Source organism: Coregonus lavaretus, assembly GCF_964263955.1.
Source record: "Coregonus lavaretus genome assembly, chromosome: 5".
NCBI classification, from domain to species: Eukaryota; Metazoa; Chordata; class Actinopteri; order Salmoniformes; family Salmonidae; genus Coregonus; species Coregonus lavaretus.
This window is the reverse complement of record NC_139992.1, coordinates 6,770,398-6,788,568: the sequence shown is the minus strand read 5'-3', so window position 1 is coordinate 6,788,568 and position 18,171 is coordinate 6,770,398. Positions and strand designations below refer to the sequence as shown.

Below are 18,171 nucleotides of genomic sequence, written 5' to 3'. Positions count from 1 at the left end.
CAGGTGAAAGTATGATCAATAAAGTATGAAAAATGACAACTGCTTGCTCATGGGTGAAACCCAGGGTGAAACCGCCTTTCTCCCTCCTCTCAATCAAAATAATGAGTGCAGCGGGAGCAGCCTATTGGCCGAACGAGTCATGTCACCCGTTCATATATGTGCATACACCAATGGGAATCCTTCTTTGCCCGCCAATCAGTGGTCTCCGTCTGCATAGGGGTTGGTTCACCATCTTCCATGCCGAGAATGCTGCAGAGCAAATCAAACTTCTAGCTAGCCAGTAGTGGTGCGTGGGTAAAACCACTTGGGGAAGCCAAGCCCCCCCCCCCCCCCCCCCCAAAAAAAAAGCCATATGACAACCTACAGTTGAAGTCGGAAGTTTACATACACCTTAGCCAAATACATTTAAACTCTGTTTTTCACAATTCCTGACATTTAATCATAGTAAAAATTCCCTGTCTTAGGTCAGTTAGGATCACCACTTTATTTGAAGAATGTGAAATGTCAGAATAATAGTAGAGAGAATTATTTATTTCAGCTTTTATTTCTTGCATCACATTCCCAGTTGGTCAGAAGTTTACATACACTCCATTAGTATTTGGTAGCATTGCCTTTAAATTGTTTAACTTGGGTCAAACATTTTGGGTAGCCTTCCACAAGCTTCCCACAATAAGTTGGGTGAATTTTGGCCCATTCCTCCTGACAGAGCTGGTGTAACTGAGTCTGGTTTGTAGGCCTCCTTGCTCGCACACACTTTTTCAGTCCTGCCCACAAATGTTCTATAGGATTGAGGTCAGGCTTTGTGATGGCCACTCCAATACCTTGACTTTGTTGTCCTTAAGACATTTTGCCACAACTTTGGAAGTATGCTTGGGGTCATTGTCCATTTTGAAGACCCATTTGCGACCAAGCTTTAACTTCCTGACTTCCTGTGGCGTACTGCATTAGCATCAAATAGCCCCCGCGATATGCAACTTTTCAGGGAAGTTAGGAACCAATATACACAAGCAGTTAGGAAAGCAAAGGCTAACTTTTTCAAACAGAAATTTGCTTCCTGTAGCACTAACTCCAAAAGGTTTTGGGACACTGTAAAGTCCATGGAAAATAAGAGCACTTCCTCCCAGCTGCCCACTGCACTGAGGCTAGGAAACACTATCACCACCGATAAATCTACAATAATCGAGAATTTCAACAAGCATTTTGCTACGGCTGGCCATGCTTTCCACCTGGCTACCACTACCCTGGCCACCAGCTCTGCACCCTCCGCTGCAACTTGCCCATGCCCCCCCCGCTTCTCCTTCACACAAATCCAGACAGCTGATGTTCTGAAAGAGCTGCAAAATCTGGACCCCTACAAATCTTCTGGGCTAGACAATCTGGACCCTTTCTTTCTAAAACTAGCCGCCGAAATTGTCGCAACCCCTATTACTAGCCTGTTCAACCTCTCTTTCGTAACGTCTGAGATCCCCAGAGATTGGAAAGCTGCCGCGGTCATCCCCCTCTTCAAAGGGGGTGACACTCTAGATCCAAACTGTTACAGACCCATATCCATCCTGCCCTGCCTTTCAAAAGTTTTTGAAAGCCAAGTCAACAAACAGATCACCGACCATTTCGAATCCCACCGTACCATCTCCGCTATGCAATCCGGTTTCCGAGCTGGTCATGGGTGCACTTCAGCCACGCTCAAGGTCCTAAACGATATTATAACCGCGATCGATAATAGACAGTACTGTGCAGCCGTTTTCATTGACCTGGCCAAGGCTTTCGACTCTGTCAACCACCGCATTCTTATTGGCAGACTAAATAGCCTTGGTTTCTCAAATGACTGCCTCGCCTGGTTCACCAACTACTTCTCAGATAGAGTTCAATGTGTCAAATCGGAGGGCCTGTTGTCTGGACCTATGGCAGTCTCTATGGGGGTGCCACAGGGTTCAATTCTTAGGCCGACTCTTTTCTCTGTGTATATCAATGACGTCGCTCTTGCTGCTGGTGACTCTCAGATCCACCTCTACGCAGACGACACCATTTTGTATACATCTGGCCCTTCATTGGACACTGTGTTAACAAACCTCCAAACGAGCTTCAATGCCATACAACACTCCTTCAGTAGCCTCCAACTGCTCTTAAACACTAGTAAAACTAAATGCATGCTCTTCAACCGAACGCTGCTTGCACCCGCCCACCCGACTAGAATCACTACTCTCGACGGGTCTGACCTAGAGTATGTGGACAACTACAAATATCTAGGTGTCTGGTTAGACTGTAAACTCTCCTTCCAGACTCACATTAAGAATCTCCAATCCAAAGTTAAATCTAGAATCGGTTTCCTATTTCGCAACAAAGCCTCCTTCACTCATGCTGCCAAACATGCCCTCGTAAAACTGACTATCCTACCGATCCTTGACTTCGGCGATGTCATTTACAAAATAGCCTCCAACACTCTACTCAGCAAATTCGATGTAGTCTATCACAGTGCCATCCGTTTTGTCTCCAAAGCATCATATAATACCCACCACTGTGACCTGTACGCTCTTGTTGGCTGGTCCTCACTACATATTCGTCGCCAAACCCACTGGCTCCAGGCCATCTATAAATCACTGCTAGGCAAATCCCCGCCTTATCTTAGCTCATTGGTCACCATAGCAACACCCACCCGTAGTCTGCACTCCAGCAGGTATATCTCACTGGTCATCCCCAAAGCCAACACCTCCTTTGGCCGCAATTCCTTCCAGTTCTCTGCTGCCAATGACTGGAACAAATTGCAAAAATCTCTGAAGCTGGAGACACTTATCTCCCTCACTAACTTTAAGCATCAGTTGTCAGAGCACCTTACCGATCACTGCACCTGTACACAGCCCATCTGAAATTAGCCCGCCCAACTACCTCATCCCTATATTGTTATTTATTTTGCTCATTTGTACCCCAGTATCTCTATTTACACATCATCTCTTGCACATCTATCATTCCAGTGTTAATACTAATTGTAATTATTTTGCACTATAGCCTATTTATTGCCTTACCTCCATAACTTGCTACATTTGCACACACTGTATATATATGTATTTCTGTTGTATTTTTGACTTTGTTTTGTTTTACCCCATATGTAACTATGTGTTGTTGTTTTTATCGCACTGCTTTGCTTTATCTTGGCCAGGTCGCAGTTGTAAATGAGAACTTGTTCTCAACTGGTTTACCTGGTTAAATAAAGGTGAAATAAAAAAATAAAAATACAAAAAATGTCTTGAGATGTTGCTTCAATATATCCACATAATTATCCTTCCTCATGATTGCATCTATTTTGTAAAGTGCACCAGTCCCTCCTGCAGCAAAGCACCCCCACAGCATGATGCTGCCACCCCCGTGCTTCACAGTTGGGATGGTGTTCTTTGGCTTGCAAGTACCCCCCTTTTTCCTCCAAACATAACGATGGTCATTATGGCCAAACAGTTCTATTTTTGTTTCATCAGACCAGAGGACATTTCTCCAAAAGGTACGATATTTGTCCCCATGTGCAGTTGCAAACCGTAGGCTGGCTTTTTTATGGCGGTTTTGGAGCAGTGGCTTCTTCCTTGCTGAACGGCCTTTCAGGTTATGTCGTTATAGGACCCGTTTTACTGTGGATATAGATACTTTTGTACCTGTTTCCTCCAGCATCTTCACAAGGTCCTTTGCTGTTGTTCTGGGATTGATTTGCACTTTTCGCACCAAAGTACGTTCATCTCTAGGAGACAGAACGCGTCTCCTTCCTGAGCAGTATGACGGCTGCGTAGTCCCATAGTGTTTATACTTGCGTACTATTGTTTGAACAGATGAACGTGGTACCTTCAGGCGTTTGGAAATTGCTCCCAAGGATGAACCAGACTTGTGGAGGTCTATACTTTTTTTTTCTGAGGTCTTGGCTGATTTCTTTAGATTTTCCCATGATGTCAAGCAAAGAGGCACTGAGTTTGAAGGTAGGCCTTGAAATACATCCACAGGCACACCTCCAATTGGCTCAAAATATGTAAATTAGCCTATCAGAATCTTGTAAACTTCTGACCCACTGGAATTGTGATACAGAGAATTGTAAGTTAAATAATCTGTCTGTAAACAATTGTTGGAAAATATACTTGTGTCATGCACAAAGTAGCTGTCTTAACCGACTTGCCAAAACTATAGTTTGTTAACAAGAAATGTGTGGTGGTTGAAAAACGAGTTTTAATGACTCCAACCTAAGTGTATGTAAACTTCCGACTTAAACTGGATGTATTGTTTTAATTGCATTGTTTGCTCTATAACCTGTTAATTAATATGCCTTACGGCCATGATATATAGGCCTAAAGCCCGAGACAATAAGAAGACACAGTGACAGAATAAATTAAACCACACCTTTGTTTTATCACAAAACCGGATAGCAGCCTCTGTCCAGTGAAGTCCACAAAGCATATTGCATGTACAGTAACAGATAGTTAATGTTTCCAACATTTTCGGACCACTAAACAGCTATTGATTTAGAACCACAGAGAGTTACCGCAAGTTGCAAAGAAAACAGGAGCTGCCTCCACTATTCCAGCACCATTTCAACTTCAACATTTCAACAGCATCAAATCACCTCTGCTTAGTCTAATACAGTGACAACTAAAAGATACCAAAAACAATTTAGTCCAGTCAACGTAAGCTAAATATAATGTGGCTGTCCATGGGTTCTGATTTCTGTGTTTGTTCTTGCGCGTTCGTGCAAGTAGTAAAACACGTTGACTCACCCTACTTGTAGAGAAACTCCAATGCCATCCTCCTCTCTTTCATGTTGACGAAAACAGTCTATCACTCTGTCATACAGTACACACTTTAATTTGTTGTTGTCCTTGGCTACCTGGCTAAAATGCTTGCTCACTAGCCTAACTTCCTTTCATATGCAAAGTTAACTAGTTAACATTAGCCTTCTACATCTAGCTACATATTGAACTTCCATCCTCTCAGGCCAGGGGCACAATAATGTATGAATTAATGGTTGGATCAGAATAGCCGTTATAATCATTGGCCAGTACGGAGAATTAAGTAAAACCAGAAGTCCAAATCCCTATCTCCATCCATGTCTACTTTAGGAAAGGGCAAATTTTAGCTCGCTGGCTAGCTAACCACCAGAGGACAACAACACAACGAGATGCAACGATTCAAGTTTTTCTGTCAATTATGTATTTTCTCAGTGGGATTTGATAGGAGTGATGTCAAATCCAAGCCAGCTTCCCTTGACACTTTTTTTTTTTGGTGCGCCCGGACCATTCACAGTTGAGCTTGCTCAGTTTAGCTCAATGCTGATTGGCACATTTTCTATAGTTTTTTTTGTCAATGCTACAGGCAACAATGTCATACTTGTTTGGACCAGACAGCATCAGGTGGATGGCCTACACGTAGAGAGACAGAGGGGCGCTGTGAGATACATTCAGCCTCTTGCGAATTGAAGGAAAATTATGAAACACAGAGAGACGAAAGATAAATAATTGTAAGTTTATTTATTTTCCAATTTTTGGGGGAAGCCTGGCTTCCCTTGGCATCCATGAATACACACCACTGTAGCTAGCTAGCAGGTGTTCAGCTAACATGCCACTGCAGCTAGTTAGCAGGTGTTCAGCTAACATGCCACTGTAGCTAGCTAGCAGGTGTTCAGCTAACATACCACTGTAGCTAGCTAGCAGGTGTTCAGCTAACATGCCACTGTAGCTAGCTAGCAGGTGTTCAGCTAACATGCCATTGTAGCTAGCTAGCAGGTGTTCAGCTAACATGGCTACGTATCGTATTGTGCCTGGATGCCAAAGTAAAGATTTGCCTTTATTTCCATTATGGATCATATTTCATCCATTTCTGCTCTCAAATCAAACAGCCTCACTGATAGTCACAGATGAGAGATAGGGTTCATTTTCTCAAATTATGAGGAATTTTATCAGGAAACAATATTATGGGTGATGTTTTTTCTCACTCTAAGACTATTTATCTGGGAAATAGGATGACTGTGCATTCCCTTTAAGCTTCATATGTCTCTGTCTCTCAGAGAAATATGAATCTTGGTGTTCACCATTGACTTGCATGGTGTCTCAAAGAGACTTTTGTCGGCACAAATGTAACCTTGAGTCACTTATAATTTGAGATGGATCTGAATGAAAGACAAAAGCACCAGATACATAATATGAAGCAACACTCTGCAGTACTAAATGGATAATTATGATGGTCGTAATTGGCTTTGTATCTGGCAGACATAGACTTTTTGACAGAAGAACTGAATCTTCTCTATCTGGACTCTCTGCTTTGCTCACTCCGTAGTGTGTGTAAGTCTTAGCTTGACTGTATGCTTAGAAGAAAGGCAGAGAAGTAACTTGCAATTTGATAATGTATCTAATAATAAAACCTCTGGAGGTGCAATCAGGGGAGAGGGAGAGAGAGCTCTTATTCTACAGCTGTGATTTTTAACAGCATCATGTCGATGGATAAGACCCTTACCACCAACTGCTGAGGAAATATAATAATTATTTGAATATGCAGATTCTTGTTGATATCTCATCTGGTAGGATACAGTATCCATGCCCTGAAATTGTATTGCTTTCCTCTGTGATGTGATGTAGCAAGGAAACCAGACAAAAGTATAGAGCTATCTATTCAGACCTTATTCTGCTCCATTAGATTGTTTTAGTCTTCTTCTCTCTCTTTAGTCAGGGAGGTCTGAACCCCCCTCCCGGTGATGCATGCAGACCTCTGAGCAGGGGTGATTTAGCAAGGTCTTCTCCCAATGCTATTCCACCCCACCACTGGAACCTCTGCTAAATGGATTTATAATGGTTGTTTGCTCTCGGACAAATCTTTGTGGCTGGTTCCACCACACAGGGACACAGGGTTAAGCAAATACACAGGAGTAATCTTTTATCCTTTGTGATATGTGACCACAGTTGATAGAATCCTGGAATCCATTCATGTCCCTAGGTGTGGGGAAAGGTAAGAGTTGGACAGTCAAAGCTCTTAGAAGAAATGGCAATGAGCCCTGCCTTGCTGGAACACTATCCCAAACACATTAATAATATATTCCTGATGGACTGTAAACAGAGCCTGTGAAATAATGTATTTACCTAATCTGTCACCAGATTGAAGGCAGACAAGAAAACATTTTGTTTGTGTTTTTATCGATCAAGTAAGGCAGCAGTGAGTGAAAACCAGTAATTGTGAGCCTGTTACTCAAAGATAATCATAATTCACCTGAAAGGAATTACTTTTTCATCATTATTTTGAACAAGAATTTGAAGATTTGTAAGAGTTGCTGAATATATATATATACAGTGTGTATATATATATATATATATATATATATATATACACCGTTCTAATGTCCATTGCTCATGTTTCTTGGCCAAAGCAAGTCTCTTCTTATTATTGGTGTCCTTTAGTAGTGGTTTCTTTGCAGCAATTCGACCATGAAGGCCTGATTCACACAGTCTCCTCTGAACAGTTGATGTTGAGATGTGTCTGTTACTTGAACTCCGTGAAGCATTTATTTGGGCTGCAATTTCTGAGGCTGGTAACTCTAATGAACTTATCCTCTGCAGCAGAGGTAACTCCGGGTCTTCCTTTCCTGAGGCGGTCCTCATGAGAGCCAGTTTCATCATAGCGCTTGATGGTTGTTGCGACTGCAGTTGGAGAAACTTTCAAAGTTCTTGAAATGTTCCGTATGGACTGACCTACCTATGTCTTAAAGTAATGATGGACTGTCGTTTCTCTTTGCTTATTTGAGCTGTTCTTGCCATAATATGGACTTGGGCTTTTACCAAATAGGGCTATCTTCAGACCCCTTTTCCACATTTTGTTACGTTACAGCCTTATTCTAAAATTGATTAAATCGTTTTATCCCTCATCAATCTACACACAATACCCCATAACGACAAAGCAAAAACAGTTTTTTAGACATTTTTGCTAATTCATAAAATAAAAAGGAAATGGAAATATTACATTTCCATAAGTATTCAGACCCTTTACTCAGCAGTTTGTTCAAGCACCTTTTGGCAGTGATTACAGCCTTGAGTCTTCTTGGGTATGATGCTACAAGCTTGGCACACCTATATTTGAGGAGTTTCTCCCATTCTTCTCTGCAGATCCTCTCAAGCTCTGTCAGGTTGGATGGGGAGCGTACCTTCACAGCTATTTTCAGGTCTCTCCAGAGATGTTTGATTGGGTTCAAGTCCGGGCTTTGGCTGGGACACTCAAGGACATTCAGACACTTGTCCCGTAGCCACTCCTGCTTTGTCTTGGCTGTGTGTTTAGGGTCTTTGTCCTGTTGGAAGGTGAACCTTCGCCCAGTCTGAGGTCCTGAGCGCTCTGGAGAAGGTTTTCACTAAGGATCTCTCTGTACTTTGCTCTGTTCATCTTTCCCTCGATCCTGACTAGTCTCCCAGTCCCTGCCGCTGAAAAACATCCCCACAGCATGATGCTGCCACCACAATGCTTCACCATAGGGATGGTGCCAGGTTTCCTCCAGACTTGATGATTGGCATTCAGGACAAAGAGTTCAATCTTAGTTTCATCAGACCAGAGAATCTTGTTTCTCATGGTCTGAGAGTCTTTAGGTGCCTTTTGGCAAACTGACCATTGGGTACTTGGTCACCTCCCTGACAAAGGCCCTTCTCACTCGATTGCTCAGTTTAGCCGGGCGGCCAGCTCTAGGAAAAGTTTTGGTGATTCCAAACTTCTTCCATTTAAGAATGATGGAGGCCATTGTGTTCTTGGGGACCTTCAATGCTGCAGAAATATTTTGGTACCCTTCCCCAGATCTGTGCCTCGACACAATCCTGTCTCGGAGCTCTACGGACAATTCCTTCTACCTCATGTCTTGGTTTTTGCTCTGACATGCACTGTCAACTGTGGGAACTTATATAGACAGGTGTGTGCCTTTCCAAATCATGTCTAATCAATATAATTTTCCACAGGTGGACTCCAATCAAGTTGTAGAAACATCTCAAGGATGATTAAGGGAAATAGGATATACCTGAGCTCAATTTCGAGTCTCATAGCAAAGGGTCTGAATACTTATGTAAATAAGTATTTTATACATTTGCAAAAAATTCTAAAAACCTGTTTTTGATTTGTCATTATGGGGTGTTGTGTGTGTGTATATAATGTAATCCATTTTAGAATAAGGGTGTAACGTAACCAAATGTAGCAAAAGTCAAGGGGTCTGAATACTTTCCGACTGCACTGTGTATGTGTATATACAGTGGGTAGAACAAGTATTTGATACACTGCCGATTTTGCAGGTTTTCCTACTTACAAAGCATGTAGAGGTCTGTAATTTTTATCATAGGTACACTTCAACTGTGAGAGACGGAATCTAAAACAAAATTCCAGAAAATCACATTGTATGATTTTTAAGTAATTAACTTGCATTTTATTGCATGACATAAGTATTTGATACATCAGAAAAGCAGAACTTAATATTTGGTACAGAAACCTTTGTTTGCAATTACAGAGATCATACGTTTCCTGTAGGTCTTGACCAGGTTTGCACACACTGCAGCAGGGATTTTGGCCCACTCCTCCATACAGACCTTCTCCAGATCCTTGAGGTTTCGGGGCTGTCGCTGGGCAATACGGACTTTCAGCTCCCTCCAAAGATTTTCTATTGGGTTCAGGTCTGGAGACTGGCTAGGCCACTCCAGGACCTTGAGATGCTTCTTACGGAGCCACTCCTTAGTTGCCCTGGCTGTGTGTTTTGGGTCGTTGTCATGCTGGAAGACCCAGCCACGACCCATCTTCAATGCTCTTACTGAGGGAAGGAAGTTGTTGGCCAAGATCTCGCGATACTTGGCCCCATCCATCCTCCCCTCAATACGGTGCAGTCGTCCTGTCCCCTTTGCAGAAAAGCATCCCCAAAGAATGATGTTTCCACCTCCATGCTTCACGGTTGGGATGGTGTTCTTGGGGTTGTACTCATCCTTCTTCTTCCTCCAAACACGGCGAGTGGAGTTTAAACTAAAAAGCTCTATTTTTGTCTCATCAGACCACATGACCTTCTCCCATTCCTCCTCTGGATCATCCAGATGGTCATTGGCAAACTTCAGACGGGCCTGGACATGCGCTGGCTTGAGCAGGGGGACCTTGCGTGCGCTGCAGGATTTTAATCCATGACGGCGTAGTGTGTTACTAATGGTTTGCTTTGAGACTGTGGTCCCAGCTCTCTTCAGGTCATTGACCAGGTCCTGCCGTGTAGTTCTGGGCTGGTCCCTCACCTTCCTCATGATCATTGATGCCCCACGAGGTGAGATCTTGCATAGAGCCCCAGACCGAGGGTGATTGACCGTCATCTTGAACTTCTTCCATTTTCTAATAATTGCGCCAACAGTTGTTGCCTTCTCACCAAGCTGCTTGCCTATTGTCCTGTAGCCCATCCCAGCCTTGTGCAGGTCTACAATTTTATCCCTGATGTCCTTACACAGCTCTCTGGTCTTGGCCATTGTGGAGAGGTTGGAGTCTGTTTGATTGAGTGTGTGGACAGGTGTCTTTTATACAGGTAACGAGTTCAAACAGGTGCAGTTAATACAGGTAATGAGTGGAGAACAGGAGGGCTTTTTTAAGAAAAACTAACAGGTCTGTGAGAGCCGGAATTCTTACTGGTTGGTAGGTGATCAAATACTTATATCATGCAATAAAATGCAAATTAATTACTTAAAAATCATACAATGTGATTTTCTGGATTTTTGTTTTAGATTCCGTCTCTCACAGCTGAAGTGTACCTATGATAAAAATTACAGACCTCTACATGCTTTGTAAGTAGGAAAACCTGCAAAATCGGCAGTGTATAAAATACTTGTTCTCCCCACTGTATATATATATATATATATATACAGTGGGGAAAAAAAGTATTTAGTCAGCCACCAATTGTGTAAGTTCTCCCACTTAAAAAGATGAGAGAGGCCTGTAATTTTCATCATAGGTACACGTCAACTATGACAGACAAATTGAGAAAAAAAAATCCTGAAAATCCCATTGTAGGATTTTTAATGAATTTATTTGCAAATTATGGTGGAAAATAAGTATTTGGTCACCTACAAACAAGCAAGATTTCTGGCTCTCACAGACCTGTAACTTCTTCTTTAAGAGGCTCCTCTGTCCTCCACTCGTTACCTGTATTAATGGCACCTGTTTGAACTTGTTATCAGTATAAAAGACACCTGTCCACAACCTCAAACAGTCACACTCCAAACTCCACAATGGCCAAGACCAAAGAGCTGTCAAAGGACACCAAAAACAAAATTGTAGACCTGCACCAGGCTGGGAAGACTGAATCTGCAATAGGTAAGCAGCTTGGTTTGAAGAAATCAACTGTGGGAGCAATTATTAGGAAATGGAAGACATACAAGACCACTGATAATCTCCCTCGATCTGGGGCTCCACGCAAGATCTCACCCCGTGGGGTCAAAATGATCAAAAGAACGGTGAGCAAAAATCCCAGAACCACACGGGGGGACCTAGTGAATGACCTGCAGAGAGCTGGGACCAAAGTAACAAAGCCTACCATCAGTAGCACACTACGCCGCCAGGGACTCAAATCCTGCAGTGAGAGACGTGTCCCCCTGCTTAAGCCAGTACATGTCCAGGCCCGTCTGAAGTGCATTTGGATGATCCAGAAGAGGATTGGGAGAATGTCATACGGTCAGATGAAACCAAAATATAACTTTTTGGTAAAAACTCAACTCGTCATGTTTGGAGGACAAATAATGCTGAGTTGCATCCAAAGAACACCATACCTACTGTGAAGCATGGGGTTGGAAACATCATGCTTTGGGGCTGTTTTTCTGCAAAGGGACCAGGACGACTAATCCGTATAAAGGAAAGAATGAAGGGGGCCATGTATCGTGAGATTTTGAGTGAAATCCTCCTTCCATCAGCAAGGGCATTGAAGATGAAACGTGGCTGGGCCTTTCAGCATGACAATGATCCCAAACACACCGCCCGGGCAACGAAGGAGTGGCTTCGTAAGAAGCATTTCAAGGTCCTGGAGTGGCCTAGCCAGTCTCCAGATCTCAACCCCATAGAAAATCTTTGGAGGGAGTTGAAAGTCTGTGTTGCCCAGCGACAGCCCCAAAACATCACTGCTCTAGAGGAGATCTGCATGGAGGAATGGGCCAAAATACCAGCAACAGTGTGTGAAAACCTTGTGAAGACTTACAGAAAACGTTTGACCTGTGTCATTGCCAACAAAGGGTATATAACAAAGTATTGAGAAACTTTTGTTATTGACCAAATACTTATTTTCCACCATCATATGCCAATAAATTCATAAAAAATCCTACAATGTGATTTTCTGGATTTTTTTTTCTCATTTTGTCTGTCATAGTTGACGTGTACCTATGATGAAAATTACAGGCCTCTCTCATCTTTTTAAGTGGGAGAACTTGCACAATTGGTGGCTGACTAAATACTTTTTTTCCCCACTGTATATTTGGCAACTCTTTTACAAATCTTCAAAATCTCTCTCTATATGGAGAGAGAAATGGGTGTCATAATGCTGTGTGCCTGCTGGAGTCATTGCGTCTAAAAAAAGCTTTTAATTGCATTGGTCACATTCCTTCTCTGATTTCAGAGCGGTCTAGCTGGTGGGACTGGGTGCAGATCATGTTGGGTTTTGTGGTGATCATTTGTTCCCAAACATGTGGTTGTACGAGGAGAAAATGGATGTTGACTGGAAGAAAGGATTTCCTAGACATATTTGTCGACAAAATAGTTGAAACACCCCTGTCAGCTTGCATTAGACATCTGTGGACAGATGCTCTATTCAAAAGACAATCCCCTTGACATCCCTCACCCCATTAGTAACAGGATCCGTTGGAGAATTACTCATTATTGGGTTCTGCTGCAAAGTTTCATTAGGCTTAGCTGCTCTGTACAGTCACAGGTACTCCAGAGAGCTGGTTTCCTAAAAAAATATGCTTATTTTCAGCAATTGTACTGTTATAAGTGCTAATCACATGTAGGATCTGAAGAAAAATCGGATTAACTCATGCAACATTGTCCTGTTTTGTATGTAAGTTCAGCTGTCATGCAAGCACATCATATTCTAATAGTGTAACATTGTGAACTGTATGTTGCTATTCTGTGTTGCTGAGGGCAATAAACACCTATGTAGGCCTGGGTTTTAAGAACTACATCAAAATAATAGTGCAGTTTAATCAGTTTCTACATACAGTTGAAGTCGGAAGTTTACATACACTTTTTTCAACCACTCCACTCATTTCTTGTTAACAACTATAGTTTTGGCAAGTCGATTAAGACATCTACGTTGTGCATGACACAAGTAATTTTCCTAACAATTGTTTACAGACAGATTATTTCACTTATAATTCACTGTATCACAATTCCAGTGGGTCAGAAGTTTACATACACTAAGTTGACTGTGCCTTTAAACAGCTTGGAAAATTCCAGAAAATGATGTAATGGCTTTAGAAGCTTCTGATAGGCTAATTGACATCATTTGAGTCAATTGCAGGTGTACCTGTGGATGGATTTCAAGGCCTACCTTCAAACTCAGTGCGTCTTTGCTTGACATCATGGGAAAATCTAAAGAAATCAGCCAAGACCTCAGAAAAAAATTATATACCTCCACAAGTCTGGTTCATCCTTGGGAGCAATTTCCAAACGCCTGAAGGTACCACGTTCATCTGTTCAAACAAAAGTACGCAAGTATAAACACTATGGGACTACGCAGCCGTCATACTGCTCAGGAAGGAGACGCGTTCTGTCCCCTAGAGATGAACGTACTTTGGTGCGAAAAGTGCAAATCAATCCCAGAACAACAGCAAAGGACCTTGTGAAGATGCTGGAGGAAACAGGTACAAAAGTATCTATATCCACAGTAAAAGAAGTCCTATATCAACATAACCTGAAAGGCCACTCAGCAAGGAAGAAGCCACTGCTCCAAAACCGCCATAAAAAGCCAGACCATGGTTTGCAACTGTACATGGGGACAAAGATCGTACTTTTTGGAGAAATGTCCTCTCAAAAATAGAACTGTTTGTTCATAATGACCATTGTTATGTTTGGAGGAAAAAGGGGAATGCTTGCAAGCCAAAGAACACCGTCCCAAACGTGAAGCACGGGGGTGGCAGCATCATGCTTTGCTGCAGGAGGGACTGGTGCACTTCACAAAATAGATGGCATCATGAGGAAGGAAAATTATGAGGATATATTGAAGCAACATCTCAAGACATCAGTCAGGAAGTTAAAGCTTGGTTGCAAATGGGTCTTCCAAATGGACAATGACCCCAAGCATACTTCCAAAGTTGTGGCAAAATAGCTTAAGTACAACAAAGTCAAGGTATTGCGCAAAATTTGTGGGCAGAACTGAAAAAGTGTGTGCGAGCAAGGAGGCCTACAAACCTGACTCAGTTACACCAGCTCTGTCAGGAGGAATGGGCCAAAATTCACCCAACTTATTGTGGGAAGCTTATGAAAGGCTACCCAAAACATTTGACCCAAGTTAAACAATTTAAAGGCAATGCTACCAAATACTAATTGAGTGTATGTAAACTTCTGACCCACTGGGAATGTGATGAAAGAAATAAAAGCTTAAATAAATCATTCTCTCTACTATTATTCTGACATTTCACATTCTTCAAATAAAGTGGTGATCCTAACTGACCCAAGACCCAATTTTTACTAGGCTTAAATGTCAGGAATTGTGAAAAACTGAGTTTAAATGTATTTGGCTAAGGTGTATGTAAACTTCCGACTTCAACTGTATGTAATCATTTTCTTCTATTAATCTATTATCAGATAAAGCAAACCTGCCATAAATTATGTGTAAATGCTAGAAAAGTTGATGCTCAAATGCCAGTGAATTTGATCCTACTTTACAGTGGCACTATTCAATAGTATTTATTTTTTCTCCCCAATTTGTAGTTACAGTCTTGTCCAATCGCTGCAACTCCCCTCTGGACTCGGGAGAGGCGAAGGTCGAGAGCCATGCGTCCTCCGAAACACGACCCTGCCAAGCCGCACTGCTTCTTGACACACTGCTCGCTTAACCCGGAAGCCAGCCGCACCAATGTGTCGGAGGAAACACCGTCCAACTGGCGACTGTGTCAGCGTGCATGCGCCCGCCCCACAGGAGTTGTTAGAGCGCGATGGGACAAGGACATCCCGGCCTGCCAAACCCAACCTAACCCGGTCGTGGCCGGCTGCGACACAGCCCGGGATCGAACCCGGATCTGTAGTGACGCCTCTATTCTATTGCGATGCAGTGCCTTAGACCGCTGCGCCACTCGGGAGGCCCGTTCAATAGTATACTTTTAATGCACTTCAACAATATATGAATGCTGTTCATGAGTTGTCTCTCCAATCCATATCCTCTTGAGATTTAAGGGATTACTCCTGTTCACAAGGGGCCCGATTCAGACTCGTACGCCTTGCTTACTCACACCTTTGCTACGCACTTCTCAGTAGTTTGTATTCAGACTTACATTATGCAGGTGCTTAATGGGCTTTGCAGGCGTGGTTTCCTTGCGCACGGTGAATAAATGTAATTCAACCGCTGAAAACCCTCCCACTTGCTGGGCAACAGATTATCTCGTGGAGTTTTCATTCATTTAAATTTTTTTTACATTTTTAGTCATTTAGCAGACGCTCTTATCCAGAGCGACTTACATTATCTTTTTTTATTTTATATACTGGCCCCCCGTGGGAATCGAACCCACAACCCTGGCGTTGCAAACGCCATGCTCTACCAACTGAGCTACATCCCATTCAATAGGGTTTTCAGTACATTTATCTAAAGCCATCCCTCTAAATTTGGTGTACCTTTTTAATTAGAATTTTCGCAACAGACACACTAGAATATATGGAGAGAACGGTTCAGAATATAAAGAAAATAAAGCCATGTTGGCCTACATACACACATATTCGTCTCCTTTTCAGCACCAATTGGTAGATTTAAAAAATACTCTGATCTTGTATATTATTTAGAGTTAGGAAAGTAAAAATAACAAGTTGGGGAGCCTTTACGCACGTAACATATTGGTGAATAAAAAAAATGGTGGTTTGATTCATCCTGAAAGTTGCCATATTCAATTGTTCAACCCATTAAATATTGGAAGGTGAGAAAAGTATACAATAGGCGTTGAACACTAGTCCTATAAACCTACGCTAATAATCCTCACTAATCATGGAACTGTGATGACAACGGTCCAGTCTTGGTGAACCTTGTGCCAGGCAGCAGGTTTAAACTGCTACGTATGGTATTTTTCCCATAATGATTGAAATAGCCTACATGTCCCAAATTATTGCACAACTTGTAATACATTGACCTAATATGATCCACTGTTGCTAGCAATCCTCAGCAACAATCACATGAACGTGACAGAGGAAAGAAAGGTAAACTATGTAATGGAATGATGCAAAATGTAAGGAAACTAACACTAAAGTGACAGTTATAAATGTACTATATAACTGACAGTGGCTAAAGATGGTGGCTAATACTTAACACGATACACATTGTAATACATACGGTGAAAAGTCTGGGCATATAATTAAAACATTATATAAATTATAAATCAACTCTGTAGGTTTGGCGCTACACCGCAATTTGCACATGGCTACAGAAGCATTGAGCTTGGGTCTCCAAATGTCATCCTTGGAAGTTCGAAGGCCAGCATTTCGTAAACTTCACTGTGGAAAAAGTGATATGTTGATATGCTTCAGTTTGATGAAATATGACTGGTTTCATATTTGTCTCCAGAGATCATAAGGTAAAATAGGTCTAAAACAATCGTCATTAATATTTACAATCCCGTTATCTTATCAATAGCGCTTATCAATTTGTAAATTACAGTGCATGGATAATGGTGTTATTTCTATCGGAAAAAAGTAGATGTTCCACTTGGAACCAACCGGTTGCTCAACCTTATTAATCGTTTCATCGTGCGTAAAGGTGGTGGAATTATTAAGGAATTAAGTAATGGTCAGAATATAGCGTGTCTGTAGACTAGGGCTGACCCATTTAGTCAACTGGTCGATTGTTTGGTCGATAGGCTGTTGGTCGACCAATAATTTTTTTGTCGAGCAGTGGCAAAATATTAAAATAATAATTTATGGCACATGAGACACCTGTCTGATTCACGCTTGTCTGAGTGGACTAATCCATTGCGGAGGCACACCAGTATCACCAGTAGTACATTTACTGTTAATTCCCATAATTGCTAATCTACAATTTTTGTTTGGTTACGGTATTTTCTGTTAATGCATTCAATATATTATTTTTATAGTCTTACCGTTGTCATTGTAGGAGTGGACACGTTGTTTGCAGAGGGCACAACCTAGGCTACACTTGTGAGAAAAAAGTTTGGGTTTATTTTATTCAATTTACGATTTGTCAATTTATTCATTGTCTTTTGTTTGGAGTGCTCCTGTCAATCTTGAGTAAGGACACGCACCTGATTACACATAGAAGTAAGCCTAGGCTACCTGGCCTGCACACAAATGTAGGCCTGTAAATATTCCCATTTGGGGATCTGATACTATTTCTGATTGTCTTAACTCACTATCACTGTGCTTCTCAAAGTAATTTTTTCTTTGCCTCAAACAGCAGGTAAACAAAGTCTGTTTTTACATCCATTGAGAATGACAATAGTTCCTCAATGTAGTCTATTCGAAAAATCTTTCCAGCTCTATCCCTTTCGATAACCACTCAGCATGAAAGGGGAAAAAAATGTCATAAAATAGGCCTACCTGATTACTTCTTATCCTTTGCGCAAATAGCCTACAGCTATGTCTTTCTGGAGCTCACTGGCAGGGGCTCCAAAATATTTTATACTGCAAGTTTGGTAGCACGACCAAGTTAATAGTTGATACAGTGTTTCAAGTTCTGTGCAGACAGGCCATGCATAACCAATGTGATTTATAGGATGTTTATTTTTATCAGGATATTTTCTACCTGCAGGCTGCAATGTCTTTATTTGTTGGCTTTATGTAGGCTATTTTTATAATAATAATAATAATATGCCATTTAGCAGACGCTTTTATCCAAAGCGACTTACAGTCATGAGTGCATACATTTTTGTGTATGGGTATGGGTTTTACTTATTGGCAATGGCAATAGAAGTTACTTTTTAGGTGTGTATCATTTTCGTTTAGATAGAATTGTGATTAACCACATGACATTGATTT

At 41.8% G+C, this 18,171-nt stretch overlaps 1 protein-coding gene across 1 annotated transcript in view; it reads left to right on the top strand.

Annotated features, from left to right (window-relative positions):
- LOC311129731 (glypican-6-like) overlaps positions 1 to 18,171 on the top strand; it is a gene marked incomplete at its 3' end in the record, with an annotated part of 153,811 nt that overhangs the window by 74,867 nt on the left and 60,773 nt on the right. The gene's annotated exons all lie outside the window — the stretch shown is intronic.